The 11,525-nt window shown below is 37.4% G+C and overlaps 1 protein-coding gene, 1 non-coding gene and 1 pseudogene across 2 annotated transcripts in view; 1 reads left to right on the plus strand and 2 right to left on the minus strand.

Annotated features, from left to right (window-relative positions):
• Positions 1-11,525, plus strand: part of LOC112633323 (putative ankyrin repeat domain-containing protein 20A5) — a 276,236-nt gene that overhangs the window by 257,277 nt on the left and 7,434 nt on the right. The window lies entirely within an intron of this gene.
• Positions 1-11,525, minus strand: part of LOC112633322 — a 243,062-nt pseudogene that overhangs the window by 97,245 nt on the left and 134,292 nt on the right.
• LOC112633829 lies at positions 6,471-6,577 on the minus strand. Its single transcript, XR_003121599.1, has one exon. It is a non-coding gene; the product is annotated as a U6 spliceosomal RNA (small nuclear RNA).

The following is an 11,525-nucleotide window of genomic DNA, read 5'->3' on the forward strand; positions in this document are numbered from 1 at the left end:
CTCAGCATTTACTCATAGCTATTTGTACAAATGTTTATATTTTGCAAGTTCCTCTTTTCCTTCAATGTAGTTGCAAAGTCACAAGCTATGCTGAGGTTGCAAAACTGTCACTATATGATTAACTGCCTTTGTTCTGCTTCTGTAAGCTTGCCTTTATAAGCCAGGCTCTGTCTTTGTTCAGGACTCAGCATTTGGATGCAAATCCACTGAACTGGTGTGCACCTAAATAAAATCCTCCTGTTTCACCCACTGGGTCTCTCCTGCCTCCTGTTTTCTGCAACAATAGTACCTTATAAATGATTTCCAAAACTACTACTGACACTTTTATTAGTGCACAATGTCCTCCTAATATCTAAAATGTTTCCCTCTACTATAATGACAAAGGTAATTTCGTTGCTTTTTTGTAATCCCAGCTTCTTGGGAGTTTGAGCCAGGGTCTTTCTCTGTCACCAGGCTGGAGTGCAGTGGCACAATCTCAGCTCACTGTAACCTCTGACTCCCTAGTTCAAGAGATTCTCCTGTCTCACTCTCCCAAGAAGCTGGGATTACAGTCATGCACCATCATGACCAGCTAATTTTCATATTTGTAGTAGAGATGGTGTTTCATGATTGGCCAGGATGTTCTTAATCTTTTGACCTTGTGATCCACCTCCTCCAGCCCCCCAAAATGCTGGGATTACAGTTGTGAGACACAACAACTGGCCTTATTTTCATCTTTTAAAACAATGATATGTGAAGTCTTCCTTGATTCTGCATGTCTTTCCCCAGATAAAAAGGTACCTCCTTCTTGAGGCTGCCTTGTGACTTCACTGATTTTTCTACCGCATCTTTACCACCTGAACTGTACATTATTCCCCCACATGTCTGTCCCCTCTGCTCCAAGACTGCAGAGAACAGTCCTGCACATCATCTTTGTAAAAACAGTCCTTATTTTACTCAGAAATTTCTTATTGAGTCCTGCTACATACATGCTAGGCATTAGGGTTTAAAAACAATGAAAATAAAGCGTATCAGGGATGGCTTTTCTAGAACACATGCCCAAGCACAGACTGAAATATTGAGGCTAGCCAGATTAAAAGCGGTAGAGGGAAGGAAAGGGTAACAGCATTCCACACAGCAGCAAGAGCAGGAGTGAGGCCTGAAAGAGTGAATGAGTGAGTAGGACATTACCAGCAGCTCAGTAATGCCAGAGAAAGGGCGCACAGGGAAAAGGGCTAAAGATGGAGAGTGGGGCAGAAGTCAGATTATGAAACCTGATGTGTAATTTTAAGATGCTTGGACATTAATGTTCAAGAGTGATCCCTGGTCCTATCTGCATTTAGAAAAATATCATTTTAATGCCAAAACCAATATTCCTAGTGAGCCAATAGTCATTAAGACAAGGTGACAGATAGCTCTTGTGGACACAGCTGAGATGTTACTATGTAGCAAATTCTCAATAATTCTCATGAGCACTTGGAAAGTCAATTCTATAATAAGTCAATGAAATCATAATCAATCACTTAATATTTGGTTTGGGAAGGTGCTTTCTAAAGTTATAGTGCATACGAATATAATTCATAGTTGTGAATTCAGAGATGTGACAATAAAGCAATGAAACTACACTGTGTTTGAGTCAGTAATCGTTAGATTTCTATCTCATCTTCCTACCCGTTCTGTAAATTCTAAGTATAATCTTGGTACTCACTCTCAAGTTTACGTTAAATACTAGCCTACAAAAAAACACTCTTTCTCTTACTTCTTTTTGTTATTTATATGTTGATGTTTTTAAAGGAAGAACACAAAAATGCCCCACTGAAGGGATTCTGTTTGGTTGCAGGCTAAAAGAGGGGAGAAACGGAAAGCATATTTTGCAGAAAATAGTATTTTAGAAATCAGAACTATGACATGAAGTCAAGCAGGGCACTCTAGGACTGAATTTGCTGTGCTTCTTTAATACACTCCTTGCTCTCTTTCTTTTCTGGCAGCCATGACTCACACAGGTCATGGAGACTATCATTCGCTAAGAGGAACACAACTCTGATATCCATCTTTATCTATTAAGTTCACCTGTCCCAATTCTGTGTTCTGTGGATGCTGACTTTCGGTCACTGATGGTGATACACATGGACATTTTCATCAACTTTCAGATTCTTTGATCTTTGACAAGTCTTGCTACTGAGAGTCAAACTAGTATGATGTGAGTTATAAATGCTGGTTATCCAATTACCTACTCAAAATATCCTACATGAATATTCCATTAAACATGCATAGGAAAAAAATGGTCATTCCTGCTGACCTGCAGCTCTTTGCTCTTCTGTATTCACCAGAAAATTTCCTACTCCTTCCTCATATCAGGTTAAATACTAGTGTACGACCTGGAAACCTGTAAATCATCTGACATTTCTCTCGGTTCCCCAAGCCTTTCTCATTCAATTATCACTAAATCATATAGACTATACCTCTCTTCTGCCTCTGCTTTATATTCCCACTGCCACTGGGAACATAAACTTTACAAAATGGCTTCCATTTAAAAGAAAACCGTCAACTACTAATGTTAGTTCTTACATGAAAAAAATTAAGCAAAACAAATAAAAAGGCATAACACCATAAAAACAAAGGCCAACATATTAAAATGAGTAACTGAGATTCCTAACTTTATTCCACCATGGATGGGTGAAAACCTTATAACACATCGATACTAGTCCAAGGATGTGTGACAGAAACTATAGCTGACTATTGCAAAAGTTTCCTTTGTCTCCTGGTTTCTTTCCATGGTAACCTTCCACCAATCCCAGGAAACTATAGGCCACAGTCCAAATTAAATCTGCCTTATGGCTTGTAAATAAAGTTTTATAGGAGCTCAGTCATGCCTGTTTGCTTTCATAGAATCATGGTGGCTTTCACTCTACAACAGCAGACAATAGCAGGGGTAAGTAGTTATGACAGAGACCACATAGTCTAAAATATTTCCCGCCTGGTCCTTTACAGGAAAAGCTTGCTAACCCATTTTACACCATAACCAGAATGCCTTAATACTCAAATTTAATCTTGTGACTCCCCTGCTCCAATGTCTCCAATGAGCCCCTGCAGCAAACATTGTTCACTCTCTACCAATAGCCATTCCTTATTCTTTCTTGCAGAAGAAACACAAGTCTATTGGGATGTTTATTATCCCAATCTCCCTCCTCAGCCTCAGAAAGAGAAACGTTAATTCTAAGCTAATCACGTATTTGCATTCCCAGTGCCTGGTTTGGGAATGAGCAGGTAGTGTAACACAACCAAAGAAATGTTACAGGAAGCCCCTTGTGTGCTTCTAAGTTTTCTCCCTGTTTAGAAAACACAGGTGAAGAAAAGAAGCCCTTGAGATGTTGTGTTGTGAGAAAAAGATATTTGGAGCTGTTGCAGATTAGCCAACCATGAAAGGAGACATGAATAAAACACTGTTGACAGCACAGAAAGAGGGACAAGAGGGATCCCTAGGATATCACCGAACAAACAAAACAACTCTGGTTCCTACTGTTTTCGCCACTGCTCATCAGTATTTGCAGTCCAAAGCATTCTACCTGGTAAACTTCCCATGGCCCACAGGATAAAACCTACTCATTTCTGTAGTATTAAAAAGTCTGTCATAAGCTTGCCTTAGCTAAGTATTCACCTCATTCCCAACCTCTGGTATCTCACACTTTTGGTGCTAGCAAAAGTGAACTGCTCAGAAACCCTGCAAAGTTCACTCAAGCATCTTGTCTTTTGCACTTGCTGCTCTTCGTGCCAAACAGGCAATCTCCTTAGATGTTCCTTCTGGCCAACACACAATCTTGTTGCATGTTCCTTCTGTCAAACATTATTCTTCTGATTCTTTACCTAGAAAAATTCTTCTCACTCTGCATGCTTCCCTTGAATCATACCTACTTTTTTTTTTTTTTTTTACCAGAACTTTCATTCCTCAACACATATGTCTGGCACATAATCAATATATAATAAATTATAAGCTTCCAGTGGGCATCTAACACACAGTAAGAACTGAATAAAGTAGTAAAATAAAAAAATAATGACAATGATAATAAAAAGCTCCTGTCTGTATTTTTAATTGTGTTCTGTTGTGTTCTGTTGCATTAGAAAAATGGTTAGTATCTAAAAGACATTCGATAGTTATTTGTTAAGTGAAGTGAAAACATAAATGGAAATATTTTCTTTGTAAATTCTATTGAAAAAGCACAGAAATGAAATAGAGACAACTCTATTATGAGCACCTTAAAGATCAAAATTACGTCTGCTCCATCTTTATCTCCTGCAACTTATAAAACCCAACTTACAAAAGTTCTTTGAGAAATTGATGGCTAAATTAAAGGTGTCCTCATACCGTTTGAGTTATACAATGTATTAGGTGTCCACAACCAGGTACCATACTAGCATTGTTGTTATTATGAAACATTTTTCTAATTTTATTATAATCTCCTGAGCCTAGAGTTGAGAAATTTGTATATTTATTATGACAATCTTTTGGCAAATGGTAGCAGAGCATTTGTTCTAACAAAATTGCTGTTATCATGACCACTAACCAGCAGATAGAAGAGCACATCTTGTTCCAACAAAGTAAATGTGTCTCTTTCCAACTTCAAATGAGGAGGAATGAAGTCAGTAAGTGAGACCTTGTTGGGACAAGCATATGTAACATAACTTTGCTTCAGCATTCTTTTGAGATCAAAAGTTCCTTACTTTTACTTTTTTATCTATGGTAGGACCACCCAGAGCAGGGGTCCTCAACTCCCATGCTACAGACCGGTAGCAGTCCATGGATTATTATGAACCACACCACACAGGAAGAGGTGAGCAGCAGGCAAACCAGGGAAGCTTCACCTGTACTTACAGCCAACCAATAATAATGGCTCATATTATTGCCTGAACTCTGCCCCTTCCTAGATCAGTGATAGCATTAGATACTCATTGGAGCATGAACCCTGTTGTGAACTGCCCATCCGAGGGATCTAGGTTGTGTGCTTCCTATGAGAAACTAATGCCTGATGATCTGTCACTGTCTCATGTTGCCCCCAGATGAGACCATCTAGTTGCAGAAAAATAAGCTCAGAGCTTCCACAGATTCTACATGATGGTAAGTCGTATAATTATTTCATTATAGATTACAATGTAATAATAATATAAATAAAGTAGCACAATAAACGTAACATGACTGAATAATCCTGAAACTATCCCCACCTTCCCCCAGCCCATAGAAAGACTGTCTTCCACAAAACCGGTCCCTGGTACCAAAAAGATTGGGGACAACTGACCTAAAGTAATTCACTATCACAAGTGTTACCTGGATTGCTGTTTTCAGAAGAGATTTTTAGCATCTGTTTTTCTTTGCAGTCAGAAAGTAATTGGCAAATTCTATGTATAAAAATGTAATAAACCAAATTACTATTTTAATACTGATGTAAAAAACTTACCAAATGTAAAATTCTTAGAGTATTTCAAACAATATCATAATATCAGAACTTAACAGTATTATCCCATCCATTTATGAGTACATTCTACAAACTTCTCTTGAAGCTTCTAAGTAAAGAAGACAAAAATGTAGGGTGAAATGCTCATAAATCGAGAGCAGTGTGACCCAGTAAATTAGCTTGCATTAGCATGACATAATAGAAAGTGTTCCAACTCTGCTTAAGTCCTAGCTCCATAATGAACAGCTCTTTGTTCTTGGATGACTTACTTGTCTTCTTCAACAAAGGAAGGACTTTGCCTCCTTATTTCACTAGGTCGTTATAAAGATTTAAGAAGATAACATTTTTAAAATGCTCAGAGAAATAGTAAAGCAAAGGAATAATCTGTTCCTAAACATTATAACTAAAATTATCTTGGAATCCCAAATAAAACCCAATGCATATTTTGTTCATAGGTTCTAATATGCAAATGTTATAGTTTTTAGCAAATGTTATTAAGTCTTAATTTTGCTTCTTAGTTTTCCTGCTCCTTAGGGCTTATAATTCTGGGCATCTCAACTACGTCTTAGTTTGTAACTAAATTTACTCATAAATATCTCATTAAAGTAGATAATGTGAGTGTCCACTATTACGGAGTTGACCAACCACACCAAGGGCAGAAAAACCAATGGATGTTAAGACCTGGCTTGGACCAGTGATCCTTCTCTACGGACTCCAACTCTGAGCCAGCAGATTTTTCTTAGGATAATGGTTTATATTGATGTTCAATTCCAGCTGACATGGAGACCAAAACTCTACCTATATGTTTTTTAGTTTCCATGAAGTTGTAAGTTGACATTCTCTAATTTTTGACATACACACTAACAACATATTTTGCACCAAACACATTATTCAGCTCTGAGTCACCTCATAGACCATCTTACATGACTATTTTTTTAGTTCAAATCACAATTTCAATATTTTGGTGGCACCCATTTTGCTTTGATTCACACTGTTTCCTTAGAGCTAGTCAGCAAATAGTCAAATGACCTTCCAGTGACTGACCAAACTATGGAATGCTTCAAAAATTTGTGCTGCTTCCTTATGCAGAAGCCATGCTAATTTTCTCTGTATTGTTTCCATTTTAGGATATGTGCTGCGGAAGCAAGCACAAAGCCCTACTTTTACGCATGATTAGTGATGAGTCATGCACAGGGCTTGGTTCTGTTAAGTCCGACTAACCTACTTGAGAATTCTCTTCAATGGCTCCCTGTGAGGTAGAATTTGAAAATATTTTAAAATCTTGAGTTACAGATGAAAGTAGCTTGGATGATTTTCATTATCATGTAAAACAGATCACTCAAGGGCCGACCACAACTGGGAGCCACTGTTCAGAGAAGGTTCATATGGGACTTTCTACTGCCTAAGATTCTATACAGAATATAAAGGTGCCTCACAGTACAGATCTGATAGCAAAGAAGAAGAAACAAACACTGATCTCTTTCTGTCACATTATTTGAACCCCTCTGACCCTTTAGAACAAGCCCAATTAATATCTGCCAGAGAAAAGACCAAAAACAGCCTCAAAGGATCTCGTACCATGAAGGTCTCAGCTAATTCTTGGCTAAGATGTGGTTTCCACATTAGGTTCTGAATATGGGGGGAAGTGTCAATTTGCTCACATTGTCTGCAGATCAAGTCAGGATGCCCAGCTGCCAGAGCAGGGTGCTGGTGCTTTGGGAACAATGGCTGAGCATAGAAGCATAGATATGGGAACTTAAAGACTGGAGGGATCTGAATCAGTAAGGGCATCTTGGTGTCAAAGGTCAACCATTACCAGGCAGCAGGACCAGTTTGAGTGACAACAACGCAGCAACAGAAACAAGGGAAACATCAGAATGATTGGAATGTCCTTTTTATTCTCCTCCTTCTGACTTGATAAAAGGGACTGTCTTCCTTGGATTTAGTGAATCCCTTCAGTTATTGAAAAATTCAAGGAGTATGTAGGAAATAGTCTCCAGAAGACAGTACAAGGCTTTCTGTTAAGCTGGACATTTCAAGACCCAAAAAACTAATCAGAAAAATGAAAGATATGACACTGTTTTTTAATCCCATCCATAGGTGTTATACTTGGATGAAATGAACAATGTTGGGATCTCTAAGTATCAAGGTCTTAAAAGTCCTGAGATAAAGAATCCTGTATCCATTGGTACGTCTAAATTGTCTTGCTTTTTTTCTGATTTCTGGCTGATGCAGGGGACTAACTGACTGCCACTCTAAAACTAGCTGAACCGCACTATGACATCTCACCTGATATGTAAGATGTTATTGTTATAATTATTTTAAACCTCAATTTAGCATTAACTCTCCTTTTAGTGTAAACACTTACACATTATGATGACTAGAAACAGCATAGTCTCTGGCCGTCTGTCCAGATAGATCTTTAGAAGAGACATCAATATTTTGCTCAAGTAGAAGGCTGACTATACTCGCTGATCCACAACGTACAGCAAGTATCAGAGCATTTCTAAAATGACAGAGATAATTTCTCCCTTAGGAACTGTAATAAACTTATTTTAAAAGCTAATTTAATATACTTTATCAACTGAACATCTTGCCTGTCCATGTAGAATTAAAGATTTACATGCACTAAAACACATAAGCACTGGGGTGCTTAAGTGTTCATCTTTGTAAAATACCAACAAGGTTTAAAGGAAGGGACAACAAGGAAACCTCTTATCTCGGTGAGGTATTGGAAAGTAGAAGACATTAAAGTCTTTCAATGGGCAAGAAACAATGCTAGAGCCACTTATCTGAAGTGGACAAAGTTATAAGTGAAGATTTCCTTACAGCTTCCCTAGACTGATATGCTGTAATAGAAAATCAGCTAGAGGGTAAGATAAGTAAGAGCTCTCTGCTTGCTGAAAGCAGTAATATTAACAATAATGGTAAGAATAGTCATAGGAGTTTCAGTTAATGATGCCAATAAGCATGTGCTAGGCACTGAATTAAATGCCATATATATCTTCCTTACTTATGCACAATCAATTTGAAGGATATATTCTCCTACTTTTCATATATGACAACACATTTGGTGGTAAATAAGATTCCCAAGGTCATACACTTACCAAGTAAGAAAGCTAGGGATTAAACCCAGTCTTGTGTGAATCCAAAGCCTAGCTCTTTTCTCTTTATCACCCACCTACGGCTTGCCTTTATTAAAGGAAAAGTGTATCCACTTAAAACTATCTTCACTCCCTCTCTCCATACCAATTAAAAATAAAACCATCAAAATACACTGGAAATAAAAAAGGAAAAGCTGTTGGACCCACAGTATGTGGGAATAGCAATTAATTGTCAAGTAGGGATAAGCTAACATTAATATTCTTCAAACAAGGCAACTTAAAGCAGAGTCATTGAATAGAAAAAAGGATTTTCAACTCCTATTTATGTTTCATGCAGCATATTTAGCAGAAAAGAATATAAGACACTGAGGTTAAAAACTACTAGAAAAGGTTAAGAAGTTCAATACTGGGTCATAAAGTAAACTAAAAGTTAAAGTTCACATTTCATAAAATTAACATGAAATCCCTTTAGCTAACATAATATCATCTAACCAAAAACATCATACAACAAATAACATCAGTCAGTACAATAAGATGAATCCTACTAAAACTCTTCTTCATGTTGCCCAGTCCAAACAATTCTTTTTCTACTTAACTGATTTGTGTTGATACTGATCACTATGTCCCAATAAGTATAATTTAATCTTACTAATTTATTACTTATGACTTGAGTGACTGCTATCAATCTCGAACAACACACAGATTAAAATAAATAACTATACCTTCCACATCTGTCACATGCATTTAAATTAGCTTTTTTCTTGATTAAAAATTTCACCACTTGCTGTTTTTGTCCATGTATGCCAAGCAAAAGTGGTGTGAGGCCATGCTGTAAAACAATATAAAATAAAAACAATATGTAACTCAAAAAATTACGTATTTCTCAGCTGAACTGGAAACTTTATATAAGATCCCATGGACTTACACTCATAGAAAGTAAATCAAATGTAGCTGCTTCCATCTCACTCTTCTGTGCTTTCCCACGTGCTGCTGCTTCCCTTGGAAACACCCCTTCGCTGCCTGACCACATCAACTCTGATCATCTCAAAAACTCACTTTCAGCATTTACTGCTTCCAAGACTCTTTGCTTCTAACCCAGCATTTGGCATGGCACTTTTGGAAGATGATTTTTTTTCCATTTAAACAAAGAGCTTCTTGAGGCCAGGGGATGTATCTTTTATCTCCATATTATACAACCCTAAGACAAAATTCTTGTGTATAACGCAAGAATTTGAATGTAAAATATTCCTTTAGTTTCACATGTTTTACCAAAAGTTCAAGCTCCAATGTGCAATAAAAATTGCTAGTAATATTCCTACTGCCCATTTGAAAGATTTAAAGGAATTTGCACATATCCAACTCCAACTCTTCTAGAAATAACTTAAGTTTCTGAGATATAAGAATTTACATATTACACTTATGTATTCATGGTTCTTAAGCAGAAGTGTATCCAGATTTTGAGAAATGTGTTGTTGTTGTTGTTGTTGTTAGAGACAGGGTCTCATTATGTTGACCAGGCTAGACTCGAACTCCTGAGCTCAAGGACTCCTCCCACCTCAGCCTCCCCAGCAGCTGGGACTACAGCCATGCAACACCATACCTCGCTTCAAGGAAACATTTTTAAATGTACATATCCAGGCTTTATTAGACTTACTCTATCAAAATCTTCAGGGGAAAGCCTAGACTTGTGGATTATTTAAAAATTTTCCTGAGGTAACTGGAATGCACAACTCTAGCTGGAAGCTAGTGCAATAGACGATTACTTCAGTCTCAGCGCTCATCCACATAACCAATTCCCTTTATCATTTGAGGATTTGGCCAAAAAGAGGAAAGAGTAGGAGAGAGACTCATTTGCTGAAAACGTCACATAATTTTCCCTGGTAAGAGTAGAACAAGGTCTAGTAAACTCAAAATCCAACCTGATCTTGTTCCTTATAAGCCCCTTATCGCCCACCTTCCCATCAAGATACTCTAGAGTTGAAAGCAGAGTTGAGACTCCAATTGGTCATTTTTACCAGAATAGGACACTAAGTCAGTTAATTACTTGTCGTTCCCTCTGCTCAAGTGTTTCCCACTACATTACCACCTATTCACTGGCAATCTGGATCCTCAGAGGCCTCCTGAAATTGACCTCTAAGCAGTTTACAACCCACTAACTCCCTCTCCCAAACTGAAAACTGTCCTTCTCTAAAATTGAAAAGAACCTTGTCTCACCATACAAAGGAAACAAATGAATGATCAACAGCAACACACACACACACACGTGCAGAGACACACACACAGAGAAAACCTCTTCATGGTCTTTCCCTCCATTACCTAATTTCCAAATTGGCCTTGATATTTCTGATTGCTGTCTTTTTCCCTTTCCGCTTCTGCCTCATGCGCAATCAGAAATATCTTAAGACTTGCCACTGAGAAAAAGACTTGTCACTGAGAAATCCATCACCTCATATCTATTACTGTTTTTTTTGGGGGGGGGGGGAACTTGCCCAAGCAGCAGGATTACTAGTCACTGAACCATGTTTGAGTTTTCTTGGAGTTTTAATGTAAAACCTATTTCCAGGGCAAATTTTGTCATTTTACATTCATTAGGGGAAAAAAAACCTGGCAGGAAAAAAATGAAAACAACAAAGTATTACCTTTTACAAATTCAGTGTTTTTTTGAAAAAAAAAAAAAAAAAACATAAAACACAAGAGCATTAAAAAAAAACCTGTACCCTCGAATGCTTCTTTAAAAGTAACAATATTTAAAATAAAGTCTTAGATAATTAACTCATTTCAAAATATTTTCATTCAGGTTATGCTTGAGCTTCCAAATATGGAAAACTGGCCCTTACCCAGGTCAACGTTAAAATGAATGCCTGGCCCTTACCCAGGTCAACGTTAAAATGAATGCATTTTAGTATTTTGAAGATGAAATTGGTAGATCTATACCTTGTTTTTTGATTCAATATCAGCACCGTATAAGAGCAGTGCTTTCGCCATTAATTTATCT

This window comes from Theropithecus gelada, chromosome 10, assembly GCF_003255815.1.
Source record: "Theropithecus gelada isolate Dixy chromosome 10, Tgel_1.0, whole genome shotgun sequence".
Classification (NCBI taxonomy): Eukaryota; Metazoa; Chordata; class Mammalia; order Primates; family Cercopithecidae; genus Theropithecus; species Theropithecus gelada.